This window comes from Phocoena phocoena, chromosome X, assembly GCF_963924675.1.
Source record: "Phocoena phocoena chromosome X, mPhoPho1.1, whole genome shotgun sequence".
NCBI lineage: Eukaryota > Metazoa > Chordata > Mammalia > Artiodactyla > Phocoenidae > Phocoena > Phocoena phocoena.
Window position 1 is genome coordinate 80,288,870 of NC_089240.1, and position 13,212 is coordinate 80,302,081.

The window sequence follows — 13,212 nt, forward strand, 5'->3', positions numbered from 1 at the left end:
AAATAACAATACACACATACGTAAATAAGCAACCTAAATGTGCAGCAGTAGGGAAGTGATTAGATAAATCATAATACCTCTATATAATAAAACATGATATAACAAGTAAAATCATGTTTTCAAAGAACATTTAGTGAGTAGGAAGAAATCCACCAAATATTAATAGTGGCTATCACTGGGTGGTAGGACTTAAATTGATTCAATGTTTTATACAAGTAATGCACATGCATTATTGAAATGTTAGAAAATAGAGATAAATAAAAATAAGAAACTAATATCATTCCTAACTCCACGAAACAAAAATAACTATTTTAAATCTCTTGGTTTTTTTTCTTGCAGATTTTTTTCCTTGTATGCACATACACACATTTTTAACCCAAAGTGGTATTATAAGGTGCATATTATTTTGTAATTATTTTTTTCATAATAAATCTTAAAATATTCCTGGATAATTTTTACCTTATTTTCTTATTTACAATTTTCTGCATTTTCCAAATCTTTTTTAAAAAATAAAGAGCATAATGGGACTTCTCTGGTGGTCCAGTGGTTGAGACTCCTCACTCCCAATGCAGGGGGGCAGGGTTCGATCCCTGGTCAGGGAACTAGATCTCGTATGCTGCAACTAAAGATCCCACACACCTCATCGAAGATCCTGCACGTGGGCCACAACTAAGACCTGGCACAGCCAAATAAATAAATAAATACTTTTTAAATAAATAAAGAGCATAAGATAGCTTATCTCCTAAGATGATCTCGGCTGGCTGGGTGACTCTCTCTTTAACCAAAGAATGAAGCAGTAGAGGCAGTGTGTAAGTTACAAAGCCTAAGATTTAAAAATGCCTAATAGCTTCCATTTTTGTGCTTTTGGGAGTCCTGAGCCACCATGTAAGAAACTCATATAGGAACCGAACAGACAGATCAAAAAGAGAGAGAGAAGCCCGAGATTACATGGAGAAAAGAGGCTCAGCCTTGCCAGTGTCCTAAGGGGAGCCCAGCCTTCCAGCCACACCCACCAAGGCATGGAAGTGGAGCCATCTTGGATTCGCTAAACCAGTGAAGCCCGAGATGACTGCAGCCCCAGTACATGGAACAGAAGAACCATCCATTTGAGGCCAAATTATCCATAAAAAGCTATTAAATAATAAAATGTTGCTGTTTAAGGCACTATGTTTTGGCAGTTTGTGAAGCAGCAAGAAATAACCCAAACCGAACATGTGTTATTCATACAATAATATGAAAAAACGTTAATTTTAAAGGCATTATAATGCACTTGTGCATGCACTTTTGCGTGCACCCGTACACACACACACAACATACACAACCTATTTCCTGCTTGAATATCTAATTGCTGCTGCCCAGTACATATTCTATTCTATCCGATGTGCACCTAATTTCACAGTTCAGATGCAATCTGTGTAGAGAAAAGATACGTTGCTGACACTGTAAATTATCTATTGAATGTCAATCTAAAAACCACATAGACTGATGTGGATATTTCTTTTCACATAAGGAAACTGAGACCCACCGAGAGCAAGTGACTATTCTAAGGTTACCAAAGTCACGTAAGTAGTTAATAGCTGAGTTAGCGCTGGTTCCCAGGTCAATGCCCCTTCCTCTACACTGCATTGTTTCTTTGAAAAACGTACCACTGTATTTCAGACAACAGTGGAATTGAAAATACTTATCTACCAGAGGACAGATGCAGTCCCTACTTAACTAAAAGCGAGAAGAATCATAAATCTTACAGAATAGCCAGGTCTTCAGGGATTTCTAGGCTGAGATATTTGGGCAGGCCAGAGAAGTTCAGATAGGTTGCAAAAATCTATGGATAAGCACTGAAAATATTATTGCTTGGAGTGGAGGCCACAGGACAATCTACTTGCTTATCCACCGAGCACTACTCATTTAAATTTATGAGCCAGCCATGCCCATGTGAACACAGCTGGAGGTGACATGAGGAAAGCCAAAAGCTGAGAGGGGCAGAAGAAGAGACTGGAAAGAGAGAAAAGGAAAAATAAGAAAAAAAAAGTGTATATATATATATATATATATATATATATATATATATATATAAAATGAACTAATCCTTACTTCTTCCTGTCCTGTGAACCATGACACACCAAAGAAATACTTCTAAGGAAAGGGAGTCTGATTCACTGACAGGTAATCCATGAACCGTGACATACTAAGACAGCTCTTTCATTTTATAGCCTCTTCAAACTAACCTAGTAAAGCACTGCCGAGCTGGAAGGTACCGAATTCCAACTTTCCCTCTGCTTTTCTTCCCAGGGGCAATATCTAATGTTAATGTGTTAAATAAGCAGTATACCCTTTACAGGACACAACTAGAAAAAAAAGGCCATTCCCATTTTCTTAGTTCTTCTATACTGAGAAATCTACTCATTTCATTATGTAGATCTGTGAAGGTCAAAAGGTGCACTGGTTGGTAAGAATTCTTTTCCTCTGTCCTCAAAATGAGATTGTCACCACAATCACTGATCTATACGGCCACCAAGAAGGGGCTAAGAAGGTCAGCAGGGTCAAAGGCAGAACATTCACAAAATATTTAGACCTGATAAAGAGCTCTCTGGCTTCCGAAAGCCGTCAGAGATGAATACAAACCTTGACAGACACGTGCACGCTTCACTGATGCCAACGTACTGGCTCCATCATGGGGAACTTTCCTTGCTGCAGTAACAGCTGGTGCTCATAACATAGAGCCCACACTGTTTCCAAAATCAGCTAGGAAAAATCGTACATTCTTTAGGATAGCGAAATTCAAGTTATTTGCCTTCATTTTCTCAGTACAATGAGTCTATTAAGTTTCCACACACTACCAAATAAAATCATGTAACACAAATGCCATGCCCTTATCAGGCTGCTGAAGGGAAGATTCTAGGCCTCCTTTGGTGCAGTCCTGATAATCAGACGGCAGGTGCTACCTGTAGTTTTCCCACCTTTCCTGACCTTTCCCTGTGGCTTAATTTGTGTGGGACTTCCGGCCCAAGGTTCCTTAAAAATGGCACTTACATTGACCACGATTTGTCATGTCCTATGTTTTTCAGACTTGTCAGAGCAAAGCTCTTCCTAATCTCGCCTGTTTGTGCATGGTTCCTATTAATAGGAGAGAAACTGCACCTAACCTAAGAGCTCCAGGTTTGGGGCACAATGAGGTGATTTATTATACAAAGACAATTAAACTCAGTGACATCTTCTAGCTTTCTCCCAGGAAAGAAAAACAATTGCTTTAACAACATGTGCTGCCCCTCCCACTTCTGAAAAGGACTCTGAGTTGTATCTTTCCAGGTTGTTTTTTTCGATACAGATCCTTGAGTTTCTTCATCTTTTCCTTAAGAAACAAGGTGAGTTTTCTAAGAGCCTTCTGAATAACATCAGGAAAAAAAACAGTTTGCCTGTGTCAAATCTCTCACAGACATAAACTAGCATGGAAAAAATAGGCTTCTCTTCAAGAAAGGACTCACTTCCCACAAACCAAAAGAATTCGAGGTTCAAAATCTGCTGCATGCATATACTTTAGTGAGAATACAAAATGCTTAAATTCACTTTATTTGTGAATACTGTAAGAGGCGCAATTAAGGTATTGTATAGCCAGAGTCTCACTTTCTCCAGGGACAGTTGAAAGTAATCAAAGACTGTGCTCTCTATGCCATGTCTAGTTGACTCAGTTTCACATTTAAGAAGAAGAAATGAAACACGGTCCTACAATTATAGCGCAGGGAACTATATTCAATATCCTGTGGTAAACCATAATAGAAAGGAATATGAAAAACAATATATATACTTATAACTGAATCACTTTGCTGTACAACAGAAATTAACACAACATTGTAAACCAACTATCCTTCAATAAAATAAATTTGAAAGAATAAATAAAATAGAAGAAGACATGATCCATTCCCTTTATCCCAGAGCAAGAGTTTCATCATGAAATCACAGAATTTAGAGTTAGAAGAGCCACAGGAGCCTCTAAGCACAGATAAAACCTTGTAACCCTGTCCCCTAAATTCTCTTAATAAAAAAAAAGTTTTTAAATTGTTATTTTCATTATTTCTTTGAAAAATTATAAGCTTTTCTGAGGGACCTGCAATGACAACCCTAGAAGGGCAAAAATGCTGTTTATACATCGGACAAGTATCACAGGAATAGAATACAAACATCCTTGCAGTATACTTGAGTGCTGACCTGGAGGGCTGTATTTATGAGAAAGGGCAATGACATATGTACTAGATTTGTAAAAATAAACCCATCATCAAAGGCTCCAGGGTGTGTGTATGTGCAAAACACTAAAGCATGACAAAAAAAGGCTTCAAAAGGAACATGTAATGCTTAATTCCAACCCTAAAAAGCACTGGATCTACATTTTCAAAGAAACAGAGAGGAAGAGCAGCACTTCCCTGGTTTTTTAGAGCCATTCTCAACTGTGGGATTATGATACACCCTTGTATCTCAGATCAGTTTTGAGGTGTGCCACGAGTAATATGTTCCAAAAATATTTTTTAAAAAGGAAAGGCTGTAAGTGATTTATTTGTTGAGCCAATTCATAATTATCTTCATTCACTTGCCTTCCAGTATGCTTTCTGGATGAGTCAAGGAAGACACCACACAATTAGGTTAGTTGAGCTAAGTCTCACAGAATTACTAGGAGTTTACTCAGACAAAGAGAGAGGGGACTTTATAATTTACTCTCTAGGAAGTGAGAAGACATTGAAGTTGTTCTTTTTGTGGTAGCTTTTGACTTTTTTTTAAAGTAGGGGAGCAGCATAACCAGATTTGTTTTTCAGAAAGCTAATCTCAATGATAATATGGAGGGTGTCTGGGACAGGAAAGGAACTGGCAGCAGGAATTCCAGTTAGGAGGTTATTGTAAGAGTCAAGGCAAGAGATGGTGACATGGAAAGAACCTAAGTGTCCATCGACAGATGAATGGATAAAGAAGATGTGGTATATATATACACAATGGAATAATACTCAGCCATAAAAAAGAAGGAAATAATGCCATTTGCAGCAACATAGATGGACCTAGAGATGATCATACTAAGGGAAGTAAGTCAGAGAGAGAAAGACAAATACCATACCATATCACTTATATGTGGAATCTAAAATATGACACAAATGAACTTATCCATGGAACAGACACAGAAGAACAGACTTGTGTTTGCCAAGGGGGAGGGGGTTGGGGGAGGGATGGATTGGGAGCTTGGGAGTAGCAGATGCAAACTATTACATAGAGAATGGATAAACAATAAAGAGAATGGATAAACAATAAAGTCCTACTGTATAGCACAGGGAACTATATTCAATATCCTGTGATAAACCGTAATGGAAAAGAATATGAAAAAGAATGTATATATACATATATGTGTGTATAACTGAATCACTTTGTTGTACAGCAGAAATTAACACCATATTATAAATCAACTGTACTTGAATAAAATAAATTTTTTTAAAAAGAGAGAGAGATGGTGAGACCCCAAACTAAGCAGTGCCTGAAGGAATGAAAAGGCTGAAACAGAACCAAGTGATATTTAAGGGACAGGATAATCAATAAAACTTGATGACTGATTGGATTCAGGAGCTGATGGAGAGATAAATTAGTCAAAATGACTGCACGTTTTCTAGCTTGGGTGATTTAATAGGCATTGATATTATTAGCCAAAGAAAGAATGCAGAAGGAAGAAGAGGTTTCATGGAGAGAGAGAAGATAGTTTTTTTTTGGACATTTTAGGTTTGAGATGTCAATGGTCATTCGAGCAGAGCTGTTCTGGAGAGACAGATGCAATCAGATTTCACAAAAGAAGTCTGGGTTACTAACACAGATTGAGAGTCATTGACATATAGGTTGCATCTAAAAGTGTAGGACTGGGTGAGATCACCCAAGAAAAAAGATGAGGTTAAGAAAAGAAAAAAAAGATGAAAACATAAAGGAATCTCAGCCAGAACTCCAACCAAGCCTTGGGGTGGGGGGGAGGGGGCTAGAGGGGCGGGGAAAGCCGAGGAAAAGACGGCACTAGGCACAAAGAAACAAAAAGAGATACCGTGCTTTGAAAAGAGTTTTAAAAAGGAAATTGTCAACAATATAGAATACCAAAGAAAATTGGAATGAGCATGGGGGGGGAAAGCCACTAGATTTAGCAAACAAAGAGTTAGGAAACGAAATTAGAGCAGTTTCAATAGCGTGATGGAAGCAGAAACCAGGAATCCATTAGGCCAGAAGGCATAAAGGATATCCTCTGAAGATCAGGAAAGGGGGTTTGAAAGATAAGATCTGAAAAAGAATATATATATATATGTATGTGTGTGTGTGTGTATACATATATATATATATACAGACATATATATATATATATATAAAACTGATTCACTTTGCTGTACACCTGGAACTAACACAATATTGTAAACCAACTATACTTCAATTTTTTTTAAATGGTAAGACACTACCCACCTGCCGTAGAAATAATTGTTGCTTCCGCCATAAGTCTCAGGGATGGTTACAAACACGTTAGTGGCGGAGAGGGGTGCAGGAGAGGAAAGAACCTTATCCTTTCACTACGATCCTCTGTGCCAGTTATTAAGCCGCAGATATTAAGTTATAGTCTCTCACACTCACCTTCTACTTTGTGATGATGCCTTGCGATGCCGTGCTGCTGGGACTGCAAACCGCAGGTCCCCCGGGTTCGTTTGCCGCCGGTTCCCCGCTAGACGCTGAGACTAGGGGGCGCTTGAGGGAGGCTGGGAGGATGCAGGGAGGGGTAAAGGCAATACTCCTTCCGGTTTGGTTTCTGGTTCAAACCGTACCCAAAATGACCCTTCACCGAGGCTGAGGGAGGCATTGGCTCCAGCCTTATTGTGCTCAGAAGACACCAGCAGACACTGTTCCGCACCCCCTCCTCCAGAATCCCGGTGCCTGCTCTATATGGACCCTGCTCCGAGGTGCCAGGTTTGGAGAACCCAAATCTTTTCCTTCTGTTCTCTGTGCATTAGAGTGGTAACTACTTCCCGAGATAGGGAGTAATAGGGAAGGAACACGTTCGGAGGGGAAAACTTCAGCGTTCTGTTTGGGACACGATAATTTGATACCTTTGAGATTAATATTGTGCTAACAATGCTCTGATGCTCCAGTTGCGTTTGAGTTCTCATTTATTCAATTGACCTCAGAATAATATTCTATATTCTCTATATATTCTATTATATATAATATGTATATACACTCTATTATATATAATATATATATATTCTGTTATATTGTATATTATATATATTATATATAATACATATATGTATATGTATTATGTATACAATATATATATTCTGTTATATCTTCTATATATTCTATATATATTCTATATATATAGAGAGAGAATATATATATATATATATATATATATATATATATATATAGCTCGTCATGAATAAGAAACTACTCACTGTGTTGTAAGTTTTGTTTTCTCTTTAGAGACGGCACTGGACTGAACAACTGAACAAGCAGATTTGTGTTGGTACTTGTACTGTTTCCGATTGGTTATCTGTTTCCGATAGGTTATCTGACCTTGAACAAGTCCATTCTTCCTTCTCTCAGAGTTAGTTTTCATATTTTGAAAACGAGGACGTTCATTGTCCTTCAGTGGTCGCCCTGAAAAATCATTATTGCTGATTGTGGCGGGAGGTAGAGAAATAGGGCTGAGGACTGGAATTGGTAGTAGAGAGTTAGGGGTGGGGAAAACTTGTATAACTACTTCTAAGAGTGCAAGTTGGTATCTTGTAGAAAGGGGCACGCTGCTGAAATGTTAAGTCACTTTTTGCTTGAGAAGTAAGATAATGCAGTGGTTAAGAACACCGAGATGTCAAACAAACTTGTTATATTTTTTTCAGAGCAACTTTTCCATCCTGTGTCTACCACCTCTTGGTTCTGGGGCAATAGGTTGATCATTTAAGCTTCCTCATTCCCAGCTTCATCATTATTAAAATCAGTATACACCTCTCTCATAAAATGGAGGCCTGGGGTTGCTGGATATGAAACAGTCAGAAGAACTGCATGCTGCATTAGGAGATTTATCTGTTTATTGACACTACCTTAAAAAGCAACACCTCCATGGCCCCATGTGGAAAGATACGTTTCAGCCCCTCGTCTGAACAGGGGCCCACAGACAGATAGTATTATTTTTAGGTTATTTGATATTCTTCCGGTACTGAGGAATGTGTCAGAACCTTTCTTACCCATTTCATTTGGAAAGAACAAAATGTTTCTGGATTTTATCAAATTATGTATAGTAAAAGCAAAAATCCTGATGAATACTGAGTTAATATATTTGCTTTCCTCACAGCTGTATTAAGAGGAAAGCACTTTAAGGATTTTTTTTTTAATTGCTAGGATATACTGCACAGATGTCAAGGGGGAAAAAAAAAGGACAGTACAGCAGGATCTATACTGAATATAAGAAACTATATTCATAGACGCGTGAGTGATGGTTTTTTCCATTACAGGATTTGTTTGCATTGAATACTATGGCACACAGACCGATTTTCCCCCTGAAGATACTGCATTTCTTAGCATTTCTAGCCAGTGAAAGTGGATGGAAAAAATTAAGAGCAAGACCATTTTTCTGACATAAAGGACACAATTGTTTAAACTTCCCATGCTTACTTTCTAAATATTATTGTGCTGTGCTAGCTTATCTCTTGGCCTTAGAATTTTGCAAGCACCATTTACATCCTCATGTTGGTCCTTCACTACAAAACAAATGAAAATTAAACATACAAACCTTGGGTTCAAAAACTTCAGGATAGATTTCCAAGACCCAGAGTAGGATGATGGTTCATACGTAGATTCTCCACCCATCCCACACCTACATACCCACTGTCACAGGCAAATTTCTCCTTATCATTGAAATATTTAAATAATACAGCTGATTCTAGGTCCTGAAGGTGCCAGGATATAAAGTAGGCTTCTTTAGAAATAGCATTAGCTTTTTCAGATCACACAGATTACTATTTACGTGTCTGGTTCATCAAAGATAATATGATATATAAGGAAAGGAGTAGGAGGAAAAAGGTGGTAGAGAAAGCATCTGAACCAATTTTCAAATATATCTCCTTTGAATGACTAATGCGATGTTCCAAGGTTGAATTTTGCCATTTCTTAGATGCTTTGCTCTAACAACATATTTACAACCTATACTCAGAATGAAAAGTTGACTACGTGGAGGATATGAGACAGTGACAAATCTTTATTTCAAAACTTTTACGCAGGCTTTTAAGAACCAGCCTTAAAGTTAAATGCTAGCTCTTACATATTCTAGGTGGAATAATAAGTAGGTTTTCATGTTCTTTGCTAAGAAAGAAAAAAATCTGTGATTTTAATCATCAAAGAGAAATCCTGTGGTGGGATATTTAACTGTAACAGTTTGGGCACAGGCTTTTGCTTTTCCAGTGTCTATGCTGGTCGACTGAATAATGTTTCTTTGTTTTTTAAAGAAAACAATCATAGTAAACAATATGTTTTTGTTTTCTTGGATGAAAGACACTAATACCTATCCTCTTTTTTACAAGCATTTATAGTTGTCAAAATGCTCTCACTTATATTTCACATATAGATGAGCCTCCTAATATTCCCTGTGTGTAGGTAATAGAGGATTCTTCCCCATTTATGCATGACCTGAGCCTCAGAGAGACTGTGAATGACTTGCCCAAGGTCATGTGATATATCTATTTACTGTTATTTGATTACAAGCAAAATAAACTCAAATTGACTTAAGGAATAAACAAGTTGTTCATTGGCTCATGTAACTCAAAGTCTGAGGGAGTAGAGGATGAAGAAAGAAGGGGGTGAATTGCCTTCACCTATGGCCAGATCCAGAGGCTGAATTATGTCATCATGTCTCATTCACCTATCTCAGTCACTCACTCTGCTATTCTCTGCAATGGCTTTGTTCTTAGGCTTGATCCTGGTTGTAGAGAGGTGACAGCCAGCAGTTTCAGTCTTACATCCCATCCTCTCAACAGACAGAGGGTTTTGTATTTCCCAGTTGAGTCTCATCAGCCTGGCAATAGCCAGAGATAAGGAATATGGCAATTGGCCAAACCTATGTACCATACCTTCCCTTGCAACTGCAGGGGAGGATCGAGGAGGATTGTTAGCCCTACCTCAAGCCTCATGGATTAATAACAGGAAAGAAATAATTCTCTAAAAGGAAAATCAGTCTGAAATTACCAGAAGAAGAGGGAATAAATGTTGGGCAGGCAACAGAGTTACACATAGCTATTAAGTAGGACAGCAAGGATCCAAAGTGAGGTCTAGTGAAATTCAGTGTTCCCTCTTTCCACTCTATTATGCTACCTCCATATATCATATGGCAAATATTATACTTATAAAATGATCGTAAGCTCTATTAGTGCTACAATAGGAAATCACTACACTGGATATAAATAGTGATAATGGAAATTACCAGCATGTGTCAAAAATTAACATATCAAAAATTAACATTAAAGATTCGATGATTCCATGTTTCAGAGAGATCACCAAGACAAAGGCTGAGATAGCTTTTATTAGCAACAGCTTTCACTGATACCTTCCCAGCTACATCCACCCCTCATCTCATTCTAATTCTACATCAGTCCGCGTCAAGAACTGTTTATGCTGGGTTCCAAAGGGAATAAAAAATGAGCAGTATGCAGATCCTGTCACCAAGTAATTTGAAGTTTAGTGGGGATTAGAAGATAAGATTGGGAATTAGGTGACCTTACAAATAACTACAATATAAGGTACATTATAAGTTTATATGAGTTCCCAAATGCTATGGAAATTAACAGAAGAGAGAAAATCCCCCTGGTGGGAAGGGGCAGGACAGACTTTATGGAGGAGGTGCTGGCATTGGAAATAGGTCTTTAAAAAGGGGGTAAGATTTTGACACAGATCAAAGTAGAGATGGAGTTAATATCATGAGCAGAGGAATGGAGATTAGGAAGCACATAGCATGATCAGGAAACACTTCCTAGTTGAATTGGCAGAAGTATGTGGTATTGGATTGGCCAAAAATTTCGTTTGGGTTTTTCTGTAACATCTTATGGAAAAACCTGAATGAACTTTTTGGCCAACCCAATATGTATATGGTATAAATTGGAAACAAGCCTGGAAATGTTTCAACCTTACTTGTGAATTTCTTTCAGTGCTAGGCCACTGAGTCTATGTATTAGTTGTGTAGGCGTTAGGGAACCATTGAGAATTTTTGAGCGGGGGAATAACATAATTGTATTTTGACTTTAGAAAGATGGATCGGGAAATTACTACAGAATGGAATTTCCTGACTTTCATTCCAGATTAGACTGAAATGCCTAATTTCACGTTTAATTTGGCAGGATGCTGTCCAAAACAAAAGACTCCTGAACTCCCAGCCTCAAGTCCCTTTCTCCCTTGGATCCTTCTGTTTCTAAATCTCAGCAACTTCTTGAATAACCTCCTGCTGATTTTCTACCATATTTCCTAAAGTGGTCAGATCTTTCCAGTTTGCCGTAAGGTCACTATCCAAGACCTGATATAGAAAATGCCCACCTCTAGTTTATTGCAAAATCTGTATTTAAATCCTAAGCAACCATTAAGGCCCAGATAATGACTCAGCTCCTTTATGAAGCATTCCCACATCAGTTCAATCTACAGGCACACTTCCTTCCTTTTAAATCCGGAAACATTTATTAGCAGCAGCACTCTTTTGGAAATTACCATATACTGCATATATAATGTGTTTGTTCCCAGTTGTAAATTCCTTGAGACTAGAGATATCAAACAACCAACATCTGTTAATTGAGCACCTATCATGTACAAGATGCCATTAGATACTGTGGGGAATATCAGAAACAAAATAAGACAAATGAGATAACCCAAGCTTCCTTCCCTGAAAGAGGCTTTATTTTATTGAGACTATATACTACTTTAGTGTGTGTTGTTAATTTTGATTGACTGAAAAATCAATGTCGACTGCCGTGAACTCCCTAAACTTTCTGCCAGTTCACTTCAAAGTTTCTCTGTCACTATATCTACTCTCTCACCCTTCTCTCCAGTCTCAGAGGAAAGAGAGTCTTCTTCCTTTAAAATGTAACAGTAGCACCTGTGATCTTGGCCGCACCTCTTTCAATGCGCTCCAGGCTCTTGGCCTCTAAATTATTCCTTAATATTTCAAGCCTTTTTCAAACATTTTCAGTTGCCTCCTTTCATCTCTCCCACCAGCCCTCCACTTCTCTTAGCCCACACCCAAATCCAACCTCCCACAGGTCTCCATTAGTCTGAAAAGACCTTTGCTTGAACTTGCTACTTCTTCTACCCATCATTTTACTTTATAAGGATTTTTTAAACTGAAGTTTAGTTGATTTACAATATTATATTCGTTTCAGAGGTGCAGTATAGTGATTTGGTATTTTTATAAATTATACTCCATTTAAAGTTATGACAAAATAATGGCTATAATTCCCTGTGCTGTACAATACATTCTTTTTGCTTATCTATTTTATACATAGTAGTTTGTATCTCTTAATTCCATACCACTATCTTGCCGCTTCCTCCTTCCTTCTCCCCACTGATAACCACTACTTTTCTATATCTGTGAGTTGGTTTCTATTTTGCCATATGTATTCGTTTTATTTTTTAGATTCCACATATGAGCAATAACATACACTATTTGTCTTTCTCTGTCTGACTTATTTCACTAAGCATAGTACTCTCTAGGTCCATCCACGTTCTTGCAAATGGCAAAATTTCATTCTTTTTTTATGGCTGAGTAATATTCCAGTGTGTGTGTGTGTGTGTGTGTGTGTGTGTGTGTGTGTGTGTGTATACCACATCTTCTTTATCAATGGATGTCCATTGATGGATGGACATCTTCTTTATCAATGGATGGACGTCTGTTGATGGACACCTGGGTTGCTTCCATATCTTGGTTGTTGTAAATACAGCTGCTGTGAACACTGGGGTGCATGTATCTTTTCGAATTAGTGTTTTCAGTTTTTCTGGATATATACCCAGGAGTGGAATTGCTGGATCATATGGTAGTTCTATTTTTAATATTTTGTGGAACCTCCATTCTGTTTTCCACAGTGGCTGCACCAATTTACATTCCCACCAACAATGCACAAGGGTCGCCTTCTCTCCACATCCTCTCCAACATTTGTTATTTGTGTTACTTCTGATGATAGCCATTCTGACAGG